The following is a 12,468-nucleotide window of genomic DNA, read 5'->3' on the forward strand; positions in this document are numbered from 1 at the left end:
CAGGACTCCGAGTCATATTGGAAGTCTGATGTATATAGGCTGAACAGGACCGGAGAAAGTACAGTCCCCTGCGGCGCCCCTGTATTGCTGCACACGATGTCAGACCTGCAGTTCCCAAGACGCACATATTGAGACAAGTTACTGACTATAAAGTATTACATCAGTAAGTCTACAGAAGTTCTGAATTTACATTTTCAGTATACTTTGCTTCAACCAGGGGTCTATTTGTACTGGCTGATATCAGTGGCCCATGAATGAATTAATTAATTCATTCATTCATTCATTTATTTATTTATTTATTTATAAAGCACTTTAAAAACAACGTCAAGGCTGACCAAAGTGCTGTACAATAAAAACACAGCATATCAGACACACAAAAGCAAAGGGTAAATGAAACAGAAACACATAAACACATACACAAATAAGCACATAAGAACTGAAGAGATTCTTAATAAAAAATATACAGTTAGCCAACATCCCATACTCACTCAGTTAAAAGCCAGAGAGTAAAAATGTGTTTTTAAAAATGATTTAAATGCAGCTAGCGAAGGAGCCTGCCTAACGTGCAGCGGCAAATTGTTCCAGAGATTTGGGGTTGCAACTGAAAAGGCTTGTTCACCTCGGAGTTTGCATCGTGACTTGGGAACACGTAAAAGCATGTGGTCTGCTGACCTGAGAGAGCGAGACGGTACATAAGGGTGCAGCAGTTCCGACAGATAAAGAGGGGCACAACCATTAAAGGATTTAAAAACAAATACAAGGATCCTAAAATGAATTCGAACGCAAATTGGAAGCCAGTGAAGGGAAGCCAAAATCGGGGTAAAATGCTCATGCTTTCTTGTGCCAGTTAAAAATCGAGCAGCAGCATTTTGCACCAACTGTAGGCGAGCAATGGAGGCCTGGCTAATTCCAAAAAGAAGCGCATTGCAGTAATCTAGACGAGATATTATAAAAGCATGTATCACTGTTTCAAGGTTGCGCTTAGACAAGACAGGCTTGATTTGTGACAGCCGCCTCAGCTGGAAAAAGCAAGATTTTACCACTGCAGTCACATGGCTATCAAGTTTCAAAGTTGGATCCATTTTCACACCTAAATTTGTGATTGTGGTTTTCTCAAATTGATCCACAGTGGAAAGGTCGATGCAGGGGGTCCCGCTGGTGCTATTAGATCTAAATAGCATGACTTCTGTTTTGTTCTCATTAAAATTAAGAAAATTTAATTCCATCCAACCCCTTATGTCAATAAGGCAGTAAAGCAGGGGCTGGACAGTACATAGGCCATGGCGCTTCAGAGGGAAATAAACCTGACAATCAACTGCATAAAGATGAAAGGAAATACCGTGTTTCCGAAAAATAGCGCCAAGTGGCAGAAGGTATAAGGAGAACAGAAGAGGTCCCAGGGTGGAGCCCTGTGGTACCCCCCAGGTGAGGGCAACAGAGGTGGAAGTAAAATCATCAATAATGACACAAAAGCTTCTATCTGAGAAGCTTCTATAGGACCTAAACCATTGGAGAGCTGAACCTGTGATGCCCGCCCACTGCTCCAGCCTGGAGATGAGGCTCTCATGGTCTATCGTGTCAAAGGCTTCTGTTAAAGCCAAAAGCATAACTAGTACACAGTCACCAGAGTCCACTGTTAAAAGAATATCATTAAAAACCCTTAACAGAGAGGACTCAGTGCTGTGGTGAGTTTTAAACCCAGACTGGAACACTTCCAGAATTGCATGTTCGTCCAGAAAGGACTTCAGTTGGGTATAGATGACTTTTTCCAAGAGTTTGGACAAAAAAGGTAGTTTGGAAATAGGCCTAAAGTTAGACATAACAGAGTGGTCCAGACCCATTTTTTTCAGCAGTGGTTGCACAATAGCATGTTTAAAACTTTTAGGCACCACACTAGAGGTTAAACTACTATTAATTATTGTAAGAACAGAAGGACCCAAGGTAGAAAAGACCTCCTTAAGAAGTCGAGGAGGGACAACATCAAAAGGGGAGCCAGACGGCTTCATACTGAAAACGAGCTGCTTTAAAGAGGGTCAAAATGGTCAAATACAGCCAAACAGGGTATTAAAATGAATGTGGGTATTGCCCTCAGTTCTGATTGGCTTCCATTTAGCCAGCTGTGCCAATGCAGAATTTTGTTAGCGCCTGTGACTAAGTAGGCATTTTGACATCAAAGGAAACTTTTTATGCAGCAGCCTTCCCCAACTAGATCTCTGTTACACTGCCCACTAACCAAATATCGACCACTGTGGCCAAATTGCTTTTGACGCCCCTACTCTTACTATGCTTGGAGTTCTCGGAGCACAAGGTGCACTCAGACAATCAGACATAAGTATGGAAAAAAGTGTTCTCAGCATTAATCAGTCCTGTCAACAGTAAACAGAAGGGAGAGTCTAGGTTGAATACAAAACAGTAATTTAGGCCAGCATGTAAATGATGGGGCACTGGTGGAACTGGGATGCACCAAAAGATGAAGCATATCTTCCGTTTGAAATGACAACATTAGAGTATGTCTATACATTTAACAGTTTATTAATCTTGGTAATGTTATATGATCTTATTAAAATGTTTATTATGTGAAGTAAATATATATCAATAAAATGAAGAATATTATACAAGAGGACTTTACTCAGGAATCTCAAAAAAGCTTATAGACAAATACCTGTATTTCTCAGTAGGATTTAAACATTATTATTTCAGAGTAACAAAGAAGGTGGAAGTATTTGCAAAACTTCTATAGATAGATAGATAGATAGATAAATAGATAGATAGATAGATAGATAGATAGATAGATAGATAGATAGATAGATGACACTATGTAATAGATAGATAGATAGATAGATAGATAGATAGATAGATAGATAGATAGATAGATAGATAGATAGATAGATAGATAGATAGTGAGCACTATTGCTCCTCAAACTTGACAACCAGACACTGATTATACACGTTAAAAGAGCTGTAATATTACAAATGTAATGGCTTCTGTGACTTGTCGGAGGAAGAGAAAGCCCATTTAAGAAGCACATAGTGATTCACACACAGAGCGGAGTCTTACATGTAACCACTCCACCAATGTAAAATAACACCCTGGAAGTCGATGCCAAACACTGGGTGGATCATTTATATAAAGAATATTGGGCATGGATAAGCATAACCGAATGGAAAGTGGGCCCCACTGAAAGTGATCGGACAAAGGTGGCAAAATGCCATCAGGAGTTGTCCTTTAGCATAAGCAGCAGTGTCAAACTATCTTATCTATGTTAAGCCGTGTATAAAAATGTCTTTGAGCCCAGGAATAGCGGCTTTCTCTGTGGACAGAGTGCAGCCTTATTATGTGTTAATAAAGTCACAGAAGCCAACAGCTCCTGACTCTGTGTGAATTCCTGTCTTGTGATTATATTCTGAGACATTATCATCAAGCTCTTCCTGGAAAACAGGTGTGCAATTTTAATTACTAAAGCAAAGCCACCTTACTTCTAGCAAATGCATATTTCCAAAAATATTGGCATTTGTTGATCAAGGGTCCTGAAAGGTTAGCTGTAATCTGATGTGTATATCCTGATTAAAACTTAAACCAGCAGTAATTCATCAAAATCAGTAGAAAACTGTGTAAATAGTCAAATTAGTACTACAGACTTACTACAAAGGGTGGCACAGTGGCACCGTCTTGCAGTAAGGAGACCAGGGTTTGCGTGTTGGTTAATAATAATTGATTAATAAATTAATAATAATAATAATATAAATTATTATTAGTATTATTATTATTATTTAACAGATGCTTTACCTAAGATGACTTACAAAGCAAGTTAACAAATTAAAATACAAGAATGAACACGATGAAAAAAACGAACACAAAGGAGAACTAGAAAATGCAGTAATTATACCTACACCTTCACTATGACTCACATCAGTATTCTAAACTCTTTGTCGGATAACAGCAGCTATCCTGTTAGGAGCGAAGCCAAAAAGATCCAAAATATTTTTTAAAAAGTGTATGTTTTCAAAAAATGCCTAAACTCAAGTAAATTGGCTGCAGTACAAATACATAAAGGGAGATCATTCCACAGCTTTGGAGCAAGAATGAAGAAACTTTGTCCAGTCTGGGCACATCTGGGAAGAGGAGGGATGGTCAGTAGACATGATGAGGCAGAATAGAGACTTCTTGAAGGGATGAACGGAGAGACCAAGGATTGGACATATTCAAGAGCAGAACTGATTGCAGGAAGAGACAAGCGTTTTGAATTCGATCCTTGCAACAACAGGATGCCAGTGGACAGACTGAAGCAGAGGAGTAGTACAAGAACACTAGTTGAGCAGCTGCTTTCTGGAGGAGCAGAAGGGTCTGATAACAGTTAAAGTAAGTAGCAATAGTCCAGCCAAGACAGAGAACAAGTGTCTGAACAAGGGCATTGCATGGAATAATTGGTGAGAAAGGGTTGTCGCACATGTGCACATGGGAGGCAGCTAAAGGGACTGAATGAGAGTGATTCCATGCCAAACCAAGAGGTGGCAGAGTGCACTAACTCTTTCTCTCACTTCTCTGCAGACCAGTTATGGGAAATTCCACCTGGCCCCGATGACGTCACTTCTGTTTTTCTGGGTCTACTGATGATGTCGCTTCTGGTCACGGCCCCAGTGACTCCACGTCCGTTTCTGACCCCAGTGATGATGTCACTTCCTCTGCTCTCCTTTAAAGCTGCCATCTTTGTGCCAGCAAATCAGTTCTCTTCTGGACTCTAACCTGTACTACCACTATTCAACCAATTTTGCAGCCAGGAAAACAATATACAGATGGATGCCCCAAACCATTTTGTGTCTTTTTGTCAAGTTTGTGATAGGGTCAAATCCTCTCGAAATTAGGAAGAAAGAAGCAACAGTACTGGGTCATTGAAGATATATGAATTAAAGCAATGAGTTCAGAGTCACACCAAGATTTCTGACCACGTTCTGATTACTGTTACCACTGCTTGTACCTTCAAACTTCTACGGTTTGTAGGTAAAATTTTATATTGACACTGAATATAAACTGAAACACTGAAACAACTTTGGGACGGCACGGTGGCACAGTGGTAGCGCTGCTGCCTCGCAGTAAGGAGACCTGAGTTTGCTTCCCAGGTCCTCCCTGCGTGGAGTTTACATGTTCTCCCCGTGTCTGCATGGGTTTCCTCCCACAGTCCAAAGACATGCAGGTTAGGTGCATTTTGGCGATCCTAAATTGTCCCTGGTGTATGTTTGGTGTGTGTGTGTGTGTGTGTGTGTGTGTGCCCTACGGTGGGCTGGCACCCTGCCCGGTGTTTGTTCCTGCCTTGCGCCCTGTGTTGGCTGGGACTGGCTCCAGCAGACCCCCGTGACCCTGTGTTAGGATATAGCGGATTGGATAATGGATGGATGGATGAAACAACTTTGAATCACCTTTATAACATTATAGAATACCATCACTGATGCTGCCTCTTGTAATAATACAGTTACTTCACAGAGAGGCCAAAGGAGATGAAAGACAGCACCTTCTTTGGGTGAAAGTCTGAGCAGTTGTGGAGTAAAAATGAGCACGTTTGATGGTGAGACTTCCTGCAGGAAGAATGGATTGGGTGGGAGGACGCACTCCAATGCATGAGAACTCGAGAGAACATCTGGTAGACAGACCCTCATCACATTCACATCCTTGCCAAAGCTGTTTATGATGCCTTCCCAAGTCCTACAAATCTGCAAATACTGTATGGGGGAAGAGCAAGATAGCTGCTTGTCCTCATCGTGCTTGGTAAGGGTGATAGGAACTCCTCCTTAGTAGCTGCCAAACAGCATTTATTGAAAACTGTTACTGTTGGTGCCATGAGTAGGAGATGAAGGCAGGTGTCAACAGTGTAGCCACAGGAATCAGCACCAACAGACAACATCATTCACCAACAAAGATTATCTTCTTCATCAAAGCAGGAGAGAAACCACACGGTCAGCAAAAATTTGGATTGGTTTCCTCACCATCACCTCTAACTAGAGTTGATCTGAGTAAGCAGTTTAATTTTCCAGACCACGTCACACAAACAGCTCTTAAACCACCAAGCAGTCGATTGCAATTGAACTTACAGTGTTTGGGGAAACAGAGGCAAATGAAAGAAAGAAAGCAAAATACCAGGAGCTCATGGAGAAGTTCTGGATTAGTGGTTGGAGGACTTTCTGAGGTGGACCATTAGGGCTTTGCAGGGTGGTTGCAGGAGATAATGGGGTCTGCAAAGAGGAGAGTCATAAGAGCCTTGACAGAAGCCATAGAGATAGCTTGGTGGTATGAATCAAGAGAGACAATATGTGGGTGGTTACTTCTGGGATGTGAGTTAGGATGTGATCCAGTTTATTATTATGGGATTAAACTTTTATTTGTAAAACCACAAAATCAGGAAATACAAAAAGTACACTGCATGGTTCTAACCCAACAAGGAGTTACTGCAATTATGGAATCCAATCAGATGCAAAAAGCACAAATTCTCAGCCCATGAGAGCAAAGACATTGATAGAGCAGATAGTTCAGATAATGAAAGGACACTTTCATTTAATCCGGCAAAGATAAAAAGGTCAGCATTTAAAAAAGACATAAATATTTGTTTTCTTACCGCAGACTATTATACAAATTTTCCATGGCAGTGCCAGGTATGTTGTCTGGACTGAAGCAAATAAGAAAATGTGATGAGAGTTGTCTAAGCCCAAATTGTACTGAAGATTTTCCTGCAGGTTTACTGTGTTTCCACTTTCATTTGTGCCTGTACATTCTGTGGCCACTTCGTTAGGCTCACCTGCTCAGTAATGCGAACAGCCAATCAGGTGGCTGCAAGTGCAACTCAATTTAAATAGCATGTAGAGTCACCTGCTGATCAATTTAGGTGTTTTGTTTTTTCTTTTTCTAGCCCTGCTACATTCTAATTCTTAGAAATTATAAAGGTTTGCCATTTGTTAATTATGATTTGAATTTACTTCAATTTAATCAGGTGGTTTATTTTTGCTTCTTACTGATTTAATTACTATGTACAAGTGTAAATCAAAAAGTGAAGGCAATTTGATAATTACACAGTAACCACAATGGATAGAAGCTGATGCAATATAACACATTCTCAATGGCTTGTGGGTAGTCTGAACATGTACCTCTCCGTGCTCTACTGTTAGTCTACTTGAAGCCAAGGTCAAATGAGCATGGATGCTCCACTGCAGGATTGCACCAATGTTGAACAATATGCTATAGTAAGATTTCTTTGGTCAGAGCAAGTGAAACCTGCTGAAATTCACCAAAGGATGTTGGCTCAGTACAGAAGTGAAAACCACACAACTCAACAAAGAGTGTGTGAATTTGTAGACAGGTTTAAAGTGGGAAGAACAAGTGTAACTGACAAAGCTTGATCAGGTCAACCATCAACAGCAGTCAACCACTGTTACTGCACATCTGGATATCATCTATGGCTCTGCGCATGCCATAATTGGTGATGACCCAAACAGCTTACTGATCTGCAAAAATCAATATCCGTCAGCAGGTTTCACTCCCTCAGCTCAATGAAATCTCACTACAGCACGTTGTTTAACAATGGTACAATCCAGCAGAAGAACACCCATGTTCATTTGACCTTGGCTTCAACTAACAGTAGAGCACTGCGCTCTGTGTGTTCAAACTACCCATAAGCCCTCACAAATGTGTCGTATCTCGTTAGCTTCTACTTCTTCTTCTTGCAGCTACTGTGTACATTTTAGTTTTTGATTTACCTTCGTATTGAAATTGATATTTGTGTTTTTAAGGGCTTTCTTCTTTCACTTTTATTTCTAAACTGATTGACAATGAGTTGATGATTCTTGATTCTCTTTAAGGTGAGGTTAAACTTGGGGCTTAAAGTTAAGGAGGTAAAAAAGTAGCAGAGAAAAGACACAAAACTGGACTACTGGGCTGTGGAAATGCTTTGTTTTTCTTCTTTTTTTTTTTTAAACAGGTCATTTAAAAATGTTGCTGTTCTTTCTATTCCTTTTTGAGTGGCAAAGTGTTGTCAGTGTCATTTTAATTTCTTGTTTTACAATGACTAAGGAAAAAAAGCCACATTGGCTGGCACAGTGCAGCATAAGAGGAGGAACCTCGTGTATGGTCTATGCAAGAGGTTTGGAGCTTGGATGCCACGCTAAGGAGGAAGGTTGTGGTGAGGTTAAATAAAATGAGATTTTGGAAATTTTCGGATTAGGTTAAAGGCTTTGTCTTACACAAATCTTGTCACATATAGTGGTTTAAGACTTCTTTAGGGTGCCATTCCTCCTTTCCGTTGGACTGAAAAGTTATCATGTTAAATTGCACCAGTCAGTCTTACGAAATAATGGAGTTTTTTCATCCATTGTTGTAGAACGAGGGAAAGAACCTAGAATAGAAAATAAGATTTATGTTCGAGCCCTGCTGCTGACTGGGGAAGATCTTAATCATTAGGTGGTGTAGATAGCTATAATTAGTTCAATCTATCTATTGTGATTCCCGGGCACGTACAGCCACCCCAACCCAACCCAGACAGGCAGGACACACGCTCACCACACAACACACACAATTATTCTTCAGCTGCCAATTTCCAGCAGTATACAAATAATGTCCACAATGACAGCACAATCCTTCATTGAATACTGGTGACCAGTCCTCTTTTATAGCATACCTGGAAGGACATCAGGTGTCCAACAACCTTCTTCTGGCAGCATTTCCTGGTGTGGTGGAAGTGCTGACAAACAGGGCCCAGCAAATGTCCAGGAGCCCCCTGCTGGAGGTCATGGGCCCCAGCTGGGTTGAGCTTCCATGCTCTAAACCCATGGTCCCACTGCAAGCCAAGGAGGCTGCCCTCTATCAGTGGGGAAGAGAATATCCTGAAACAGCTCTCTCCCACTGTCCTTCCATTGTTAGGGTGTCCCAGACACACTATATATAAGACAAAGTCAACTCATTTCAATATATCATTATTTGGGGTAAACCACACCTACAATATAAAACCTAAATACCACAAAATCTCAAAAATGCTTTGACTAATTTGACTGAAATCTGGTGCTGTTACAAACAAGAGAAAATTAGCCCACCCATGTTTATATTTATTAATATTATGCTAACATACATGCACTGCACTGCCTTGAGAACGTGCTTTATGCAAACATCGCTTCTATAACCCCAATGTTAAAAAAGTCTGGTCTTGATGCTGACATTCTTAACATTTTTCGCCCTATTTCTCACTTACCTTTTCTGTCAAACGTTCTTGAGCGTGTTGTAGATCCCAACTCACCAACCATTTAACCTCTAATAACTTGTTGGAACCCTTTCAATCTGGTTTTAGGGCACAGCACAGCTGTGAAACTGCTCTGCTATGGGTAACCAATGATTTGCTTATGGCAGCAGACTCTGGACAAACCAGCATATTAATTCTGTTAGACCTCAGTGCAGCATTTGACACTCAGGTCAGACATGACATTCTACTGTCCAGAATGGAGAACATGCTGGGTATCTCTGGCACTGCCCTCCAGTGGTTCAAGTCCTATCTGACTGATAGGCAAGAGTTTGTTAGTCTTGGCAACAGCAGATCCAGCTCAGTGCCAGTCACACAAAGAGTTCCTCAGGGCTCTGTCCTTGGCCCTCTTCTCTTCTGTATTTATATGCTTCCCCTTGGCCATATTATTCGTAGCTATGGACTGGGCTATCATTTTTATGCAGATGATACTCAAGTCTACTTCAATGTTAAAATTGGAGCTTCATCAGAGCTTTCTCAGCTCACAACCTGCCTTAGTGAAATTAAAACCTGGATGGAGCAGAACTCTTTAAAATTAAATTGCAACAAAACTGAACTCCTGCAAATTGGGACTAAAATGCAACTTAATAAAATGAGCTCCTTCTCAGTCCATCTTGTTACACCATTTTATGAATGTGCATGAAACCCCAAAGGGATGCCCCTCCCTGATCCTCGATTTTATGTACATGTAAGACATATAAGACCACACGGGGCAATCATACAAGGGGGTGGCTTTGATACCTGAAAATACAGAAATACACTTGGACAGACTGGGTCAGTTTAAATGGGTCCCCCCACAAGCTACTCCAATATAATATACATTTGCATCTACAGACTTTGAAAGGGGACTCCTATCCACAACCTCTGCAATCGTTTACGTTCACATGCACAGCTTTGAACAGGGGTGCCGACCACTCCTTGCTCTCCAAAAGTTTTTATATATACATTGCTTATGTAGACTTTGAAGGGGAAACCATATACATATTGTGAGGTTTCAGAGACCCTGAAACTCCCCTAGCTGTGTGCCAAAATCTGTCAGTGCAGGCAGGGAGGCAACCACACGTCAGCCAATAGCTGATGCGGGGAACAGTCTATCTCAGCTACTAGCCTGGCCCCGTTACTGCTTGTTTGCTGTGTCTGTGTGTATTAAAGTGGTTGCTATCATTTGAATAAAGACACTGACTGTGCTTGTTTTGTTTGGGTGCAAGACAGTGACTCACGCATCACATGGTACCAGGAGTGGGGTCTTGCACAAACGGATCCTCAACGGGCGCATGATGTTCCTCTCCCACCAGAGCCAGATGAGGCTCCTGCAGGAGCTGCTACCCTTGCCCATTCTCCGGACATGCTGGTAAAGAATTTTGTAATGACCATCAACAAAAGCTGAGTCACTAGGAAAAGCAGGAATTGATCTAATGACAGAGTGTTTTTCTCATAGATAACTGTGTACAGCATCTTCAAGAGTAAACTGCTCCAGTGACCTAATAATATTATTATTTTATTTCCCTTTATCCAGCAGACTGACAACATTTGAGATCCAATTGGTTACATTTCTTGTTTTACCAGTTGGAGCACAGGCAGGTAAAACCCACTGCTGCAGAGTATAAATAAATAAATATGACATATACAAAGAAAAGCATATTATTTGCTCAACCCAACATTAGAATAGGTAAAGATAACCCTAACCCTCATTATCCTAAAATTCTATTATATAGCACCTTTCATATCTATCTATCTATCTATCTATCTATCTATCTATCTATCTATCTATCTATCTATCTATCTATCTATCTATCTATCTATCTATCCATCTATCTATCTATCTATCTATCATATAGTGTCTGTTATATCAAACTTTGCCCTCATAGCCACCAAGGAGGCATGGTGACACATGTGCTGCCTAAATGACACCCTTTGGGGTGCCTCGTACTACTAAAGGAAAGGATATCTATCTATGCCTGACACAGTCTTAGTGCTATCCAAATGAGGTTCATTTTTCCTTAAGGCACAGGTTGTACTGTGTTTGTTCACTTTGCTGAGAGTCAGTGTAAAAAATTAATTGTCTTTGTGGCATAAACCCAAAAAACAACATGAAGTGTTTTGATAAAGATGCACTTCTACATTTAGACAGCAGAGGCCGCTACACCCATTGTAATGCCAGCCTCCTCTCCTTTTATCACAAGACAAAAAGCACTTACTGTAGCTCTGGTTTTTGCAATGTGATGTACTGTATATACAGTAATGAGACAAAAAAAACAAGATTGAGGATTGGGAACCTTTTTAGCACCCTCTTTAATGCCTAAAGAAAAATGAACACTGGCAAAATAACAAAATAAGTCCATTTGAGACCAACCGGTTCTGGAAATCAAACAACCTAGGAAAATGTCACTCCTGAAGTTGGAGAAGTGCCTTCTTCAGATACAGGTTTCAAAGTGAACCCCAGCATCATGTCTCCTGGTTTCTTAAATATGGTGTGAGGTGGAATAGGTGGGATTTCCAGGACCAGAATAAAATTGACATCATTGTTCTTCTGATGGTTCCGGTTCCTCTGTACAGGTAGAAATGGTGGGGTCAGTAGTTATGTTTCCCTGTTCCCTATTCTGACATCATTAGAATCCTGAAGATGCTCCCCAAGTGTGTGTGTCTGATTATATATGTGTGGTTATGGGTTCATATCCCACTACTGATGCTGTGAGACCCGGAGTAAGTCACTTCACCTACCTGTGCTCCAGTTGGAAAAGCAAAACAGAAATCTGTCGAATGTTGTAAGTCACCTTGGATTATGGCATCAGCCAAATAAATACATGTAAATTTACATATAGTGTGACCTGTAGGGGGTGTAGGAAAGCCACAGACACAACTAGAACAGACCACACAGAAGGTCTGGGTTCAGATAGGCTTCTTTTATTAAATGCGGTATCTTTAAACATGCTACTTCCACAAAGTCAGCACAATGTAAATTATACTTGTACTTCTACATACCAAAGTAGCAATGGCCCTTCCCTGGAGCTTACCCTGGCAGCACCTAGAGGGGCTTCCCAAAGGTACAGTCATATGAAAAAGCTTGGGAACCTCTCTCAGCCTGCATAATAATTTAGTCTACTTTCAACAAAAAAGATAAAAGTGGTGTGTCTTTCATTTCCTAGGGACATCTGAGTACTGGGGTGTTTTCTGAACAAAGATTTTTAGTGAAGCAGTA

Source organism: Polypterus senegalus, chromosome 1, assembly GCF_016835505.1.
Source record: "Polypterus senegalus isolate Bchr_013 chromosome 1, ASM1683550v1, whole genome shotgun sequence".
Lineage (NCBI taxonomy): Eukaryota > Metazoa > Chordata > Cladistia > Polypteriformes > Polypteridae > Polypterus > Polypterus senegalus.